The sequence below is a fragment of the Megachile rotundata genome, chromosome 4, assembly GCF_050947335.1.
Source record: "Megachile rotundata isolate GNS110a chromosome 4, iyMegRotu1, whole genome shotgun sequence".
NCBI lineage: Eukaryota > Metazoa > Arthropoda > Insecta > Hymenoptera > Megachilidae > Megachile > Megachile rotundata.
This window is the reverse complement of record NC_134986.1, coordinates 7048652-7054260: the sequence shown is the minus strand read 5'-3', so window position 1 is coordinate 7054260 and position 5609 is coordinate 7048652. Positions and strand designations below refer to the sequence as shown.

At 35.1% G+C, this 5609-nt stretch overlaps 1 long non-coding RNA gene across 1 annotated transcript; it reads right to left on the bottom strand.

The window, feature by feature from the left end:
* Window positions 1-409: 409 nt before the first annotated feature.
* Window positions 410-5019, bottom strand: LOC143264281 (uncharacterized). Its single transcript, XR_013037889.1, has 3 exons — window positions 4883-5019; window positions 1452-1673; window positions 410-1138 (listed from the first exon to the last, which is right to left on the bottom strand). It is a non-coding gene; the product is annotated as an uncharacterized LOC143264281 (long non-coding RNA).
* Window positions 5020-5609: the final 590 nt, after the last annotated feature.

The following is a 5609-nucleotide window of genomic DNA, read 5'->3' as shown; positions in this document are numbered from 1 at the left end:
TTAGGGACCGGATATTCGAATTTGGTATCAGGAGAATATGACATGAGAGGAGGTGGCACGATAATTTTTGGAATTTAGGGACCGGATTTTGGAATTTGGTATCAGGAGAATATGATATGCGAGGAGGTGGCACGATAATTTTTGCAATTTAGGGACCGGATTTTGGAATTTGGTATCAGGAGAATATGACATGAGAGGAGGTGGCACGATGGAATTTTGGTTTTTGGGACCAGATTTCGGAATTTGGTATCAGGAGAATGTGGTATGAGAGGAGGTGGCACGATGGAATTTTGGTTTCAGGGACCAGATTTCGGAATTTGGTATCAGGAGAATATGATATGAGAGGAGGTGGCACGATGGAATTTTGGTTTCTGGGACCAGATTTCGGAATTTGGTATCAGGAGAATATGATATGAGAAGAGGTGGCTCGATGGAATTTTGGTTTAAAATTTGGAGCAATTACTGAGGATCGGAATGGCGTGATTTGCAAGTAAGTAAATACGCAAATACATCTTTTTATTCATATTTATTTTCAAGCATTTTTGTACATCAAATGTTTTAATATATTTTTTTAATAGAGAGGTACATTATTAACACTTAATTCTAGGACGGAATTGTCATAATAACATGTACATATTAGTGTGCGCTGCAGTACAGGATCTTGTAGAAGGCTAATAAAGGGCTGTTGAGAAAATAAAGATAATGTACCAATTAATTTGCTTCGAAAAAGTTGAAGAAAACTGTAGGTTATGGAAGAAAATGTGATGTATACATAAATCGGACGATTACTTTCTTAGGCTGTATTTAATGTCGTTCATATTAGGCTATTTTGACAGGTAATTGCCTAATCTGAACGCCCCCTTTATGCGGGCCCAGCGCAGCGCCATCTAGCAGTGATCCGCGGAACTACAATTGAAACATCGCTGATGATATATTACCGTTGAACTGTAATCAATAAATTACCGGCGCTGTGAAAAATCGGTCGGTAAATATTTCAGTGCCATCTAGCGGATGGCGTTTTTACCCTGTTCCTGGTAATAGGATCGCAGAAAAGCAAGGAGGTATATAGAGTATCAGGAGTCTTTCGGCGTCATCACCGCGCATGCGCATCACAGTTCGCGCCGCAACATGGCGCCCTCTACAACACATAATCATTAATTAATTATTCGTTTTCTATGTATAATTTCTACACTTTAATGATTCAAAAATGAAGCTCAATTCAACTTCACCTTCCTTGTATAAAATTCATTAATAAATTCGCGTTGTAATATTATTAATACAGTCTCATACTAATGATTATTAATAACTAATTACATTCGAATAATATTTTAACAAATAATGTATAAGAAAATAGATTACGAATTGTAGATCATTCTCCAGTCATAAAAGTACACCAATTGTGCATCGTAAAAGAGTAATTAATTTTTTTCTGTCAGTAGTTTCACTTGTACCATGAGACGCCATGTTGGGAGGGGCGTCAGCCATGTTGGGGAGGGGCGTGAACCATGTTGAAAGCGACGTCAGCCATGTTGGAGAGGGGCGTCAACCATGTTGTGAAGCGGCGTCAGCCATGTTGAATTTACCTGCGGCGCGCATGCGCGCTGGTCGCGCGGTTCGCCCCCTGTTACTTCGAATACCTCCTCGCCTTCCTGCGATCCTGCTACCAGAAGCAGCTGAAAAACACCGTCCGCTAGATGGCGCTGATCGCATTTTATTTTTTACCGATTGATCTTCCACGAACGATAGGTATGCACAGTACATTTCTCGATATTCCGTAGAAACTTTACAAACTTTACAAAGAAATAGTACAAAGCAGTAACTATAGTAACAAGTACCAAAAATAATACTGAAAGCAGTACTGTCATACCAAAGCAATCAAATTAGAATAAAAATAATTGAAGAGAGAAGAAGAGCAGCAACGGAGAAGTGTTCAGTCAGGTAGTGGAAAGTGTTCCGAGTGTATTCGTAGCGAAAAGGATTGTTTTGCAACGATAACTCTCTGTTCCAATACTAATCTCTTTAAAGTGAGAAAAGACACTCTAAGCTGGGATTTCAGAACTTTTAAGCACCGAAACGTATTTTCGAAAATAATATTCTGCAACTTTCTCTCTTTTATTATACAATTTTTCGATGTAGATTTGTAAAAATTTTATGTTCTAAAATTATAATATTGCAAAGTCAAGTCAGAAAAAATTCTAATTTTTTAAAATGTCGAACTCCTATATTTTCAATGCAAAAATTCCAAAGGTGTCACAGAAAGTTTCTAAATTTCCAGAAGAGCTTCAAAATAAAAAAATTCCAAAAATTGCAGGATCTTAAGTTCTCAAAGTTCTAAAGTCTTAAGGTCCTAAAATATCAAACTTCTTAAAATATCAAACTCCTAAATTTTCAATAGAAAAATTCCAAAAGTGTCACAGAAAGTTTCTAAATTTCCAAAAATGCTTCAAAATAAAAAAATTCCAGAAAATGCAGAATCTTAAGTTCTCAAAGTTCTAAAGTTTCAAAGTCCTAAAATATCAAACTTCTTAAAATATCAAACTCCTAAATTTTCAATATAAAAATTCCAAAAGTGTCAGAAAGTTTCTAAATTTCCAGAAAAGCTCCAAATTAAAAAAATTCCAAAAATTGCAAAATCTTAAATTCAAACAAAGTTCTAAAGTCTCAAAGTCCTAAAATAACAAACTTCTAAATTTTCAATACAAAAATTCCAAAACTATCACAGAAAGTTGCTAAATTTTCAAAAGAACTCCAAATTAAAGAAATTCCAGAAATTGCAAAATCTTAAGTTCAATAAAAGTTCTAAAGTCTCAAAGTCCTAAAATATCAAACTCCTAAATTTTCAATATAAAAATTCCAAGTGTCAGAAAGTTTCTAAATGTCCAGAAAAATTGAAATTAAAAAAATTCCAAAAATTGCAAAATCTTAAATTCAATCAAAGTTCTAAAGTCTCAAAGTCCTAAAATCCCAAAGTTCCTAAATTTTTCATTTAAAAAATTTCCAAGTTCTGAAAAGACAATGTTTCACCCCTAATTCCTGGATATCTATCTACAGGCTCTCATATTGTACAACTGTTAAATATAAGAATAATAAATATAAATTTTACAAAATATTTGTTTATAATTTTCAAATGCAGATATTCTCCCCCATAAATTCCAGTATAAACTATATTTATTCCCAGTATTAATATAAATTTCAATATTAGTTAATGTTCTAATAAATGTTCAATAAAAAAATTTTTCGTCGAACCCGACTTTCATATACAAATATTAATTTCATAAAATTGCATGATATTCTGACATTTAAAATAGATATTTTCCATCGTAAATACTAATATAAACAATATTTAATTCCAATGTAAACAGTACTTGTTTCCACATGAAACGTAAATTAATATTGTAACAGATTTTCGATAAAAATCTTCCAAATTTCAGTAAAAGTCTCTCTTTTTACAAATATCAATTTCTGTTCTTCAAAAAATTTACTAAGCAAGTTTTTTATTCTCTAAAATTTGATAACGAGGTACAAAATGTTATGAAAGTTTGTTTGTTGTTTCTTTCTACAATATTACATACAAATTTTGTAACAAATTCACGAATAATCTCATACCTATCATACCTTAATATAGTGATTAGGATATCATTATTTAGTTAAGATAAAAATATTTCTTGGTCCCTGTTTTTAAAAGTGTCAATCTTCCTCGATTCTCAAAAAATTTGTTTCCTCATTCAAGTATAATTTCCTAATTTCAATAAAGATAAAAATATTCGTTCTCGTCTTTAAAAATTTCAATTCTCATTTCTCAACCAATTTCTTAATCCCCTTATTAAGGTATGATTTCCTAATTTTAGTTAAGATAAAAATATTTCTTGGTCCCTGTTTTTAAAAGTGTCAATCTTCCTCGATTCTCAAAAAATTTGTTTCCTCATTCAAGTATAATTTCCTAATTTCAGTAAAGACAAAAATATTCGTCCTCGTCTTTAAAAATTTCAATTCTCATTTCTCAACCAATTTCTTAATCCCCTTATTAAGGTATGATTTCCTAATTTTAGTTAAGATAAAAATATTTCTTGGTCCCTATTTTTAAAAGTTTCAATCTTCCTCGATTCTCAAAAGATTTGTTTCCTCATTCAAGTATAATTTCCTAATTTCAATAAAGATAAAAATATTCGTTCTCGTCTTTAAAAATTTCAATTCTCATTTCTCAACCAATTTCTTAATCCCCTTATTAAGGTATGATTTCCTAATTTTAGTTAAGATAAAAATATTTCTTGGTCCCTGTTTTTAAAAATTTCAATCCTCCTCGATTCTTAAAAAATTTGCTTCTTGATTCAAATATGATTTCCTAATTTCAGTAGACAAAATTATTCGTCTTCATCTTTAAATTTTCAATTCTTGTTTCTCAACCAATTTCTTAATCCCCTTATTAAAGTATGATATCCTAATTTTAGCGAAGAAAATATTTGGCAGTCCCTGTTAGAAATTTCAATCCTGCTCAATTCTCTAAAAATTTGATTCTTCAGTGAAATATGCTTTCCTAATAAATTTGTTTTCTCATTGAAATAAAGATAACTTCAATTCCCAGCAAATTTTCAGAAAAAATAAAAATAATTACCCCTATTTTTTTAAATTTTATTTCTCGTTTGAAACAAATTTTGAACCCCGTATGATTGGTTCAGTAATGATTTCTCAATTTTAGAAGATAGGAATATAGTAATATTGAAGATAGGAATATAAAGTTGGACGAAAGGGTAAAACGAAATTGCAAGATCCGTTTTTTGGCGGGAAGAAATCGGTACGGTAGCAGAAAGGCGTATGCGGGAGTCTGTCTCCGAACAGGGGCGGAGTCCCTGCCCTTCGTCAATAAGAGCATGCTCCCTCGTACCTCTCTATTTCGGTTTTCCGCTCCCCGCTCGTGCTCTCTGCTCTTCCTACCGCCCTTCATCCTCCTCCACGCTCTCTTCTCCCGTACAATCATCCAGCCACCTCCTCGACTCTATTCTCTTCCTTCTCTTTCCCCGGGATCGTTCCCCCGTCAGCATCCTCCTCCGTTTCTTCACCTTCATCCTTTCCACTCGATCTCCTCGTCTCGCAGTCACGTCCCCGGCTCGCAAACTCTTTTTTTCCCCTGGACGTCCAAATATACCCGCGTACGCGTAACCGAGGAACGCTGGACGTCGCGACGCCTGGCTGGCTGTACCAGCCTCGAATATGCGCCCAAGGTGAATCCTGATGAACGTATCATCGATCGGTGGTTGCTGAACCAGCCGGTGTGCTCCGGTCCACGCGTGTACGCGCAAAGAGCTGCTGCTGCTGTTTCCACGAACGAGAGATCCTCCGATCGCTGATTTTCACCCGAATCGTCCTAAAGATAGTCCCCGGGTCGAGGAGACAAAGAGACCGTGGAAAAAGAGCGCGAGAGAGCCGCGAGGGAGAGGGAGAGACAGGGAGGTCTGAGTTTTATCGATTGTCGTCGTGGGACGAGATACGTGCCGGATTTCAGATCTCGCGCTGCGACAGAATCAATTCTCGTGCGGTCCATCCACGGGGTGCATTCGGATCATTCGAAGGGATGACTTCGGCATCGGTGACCGGTGATCTCAGCTGATGGT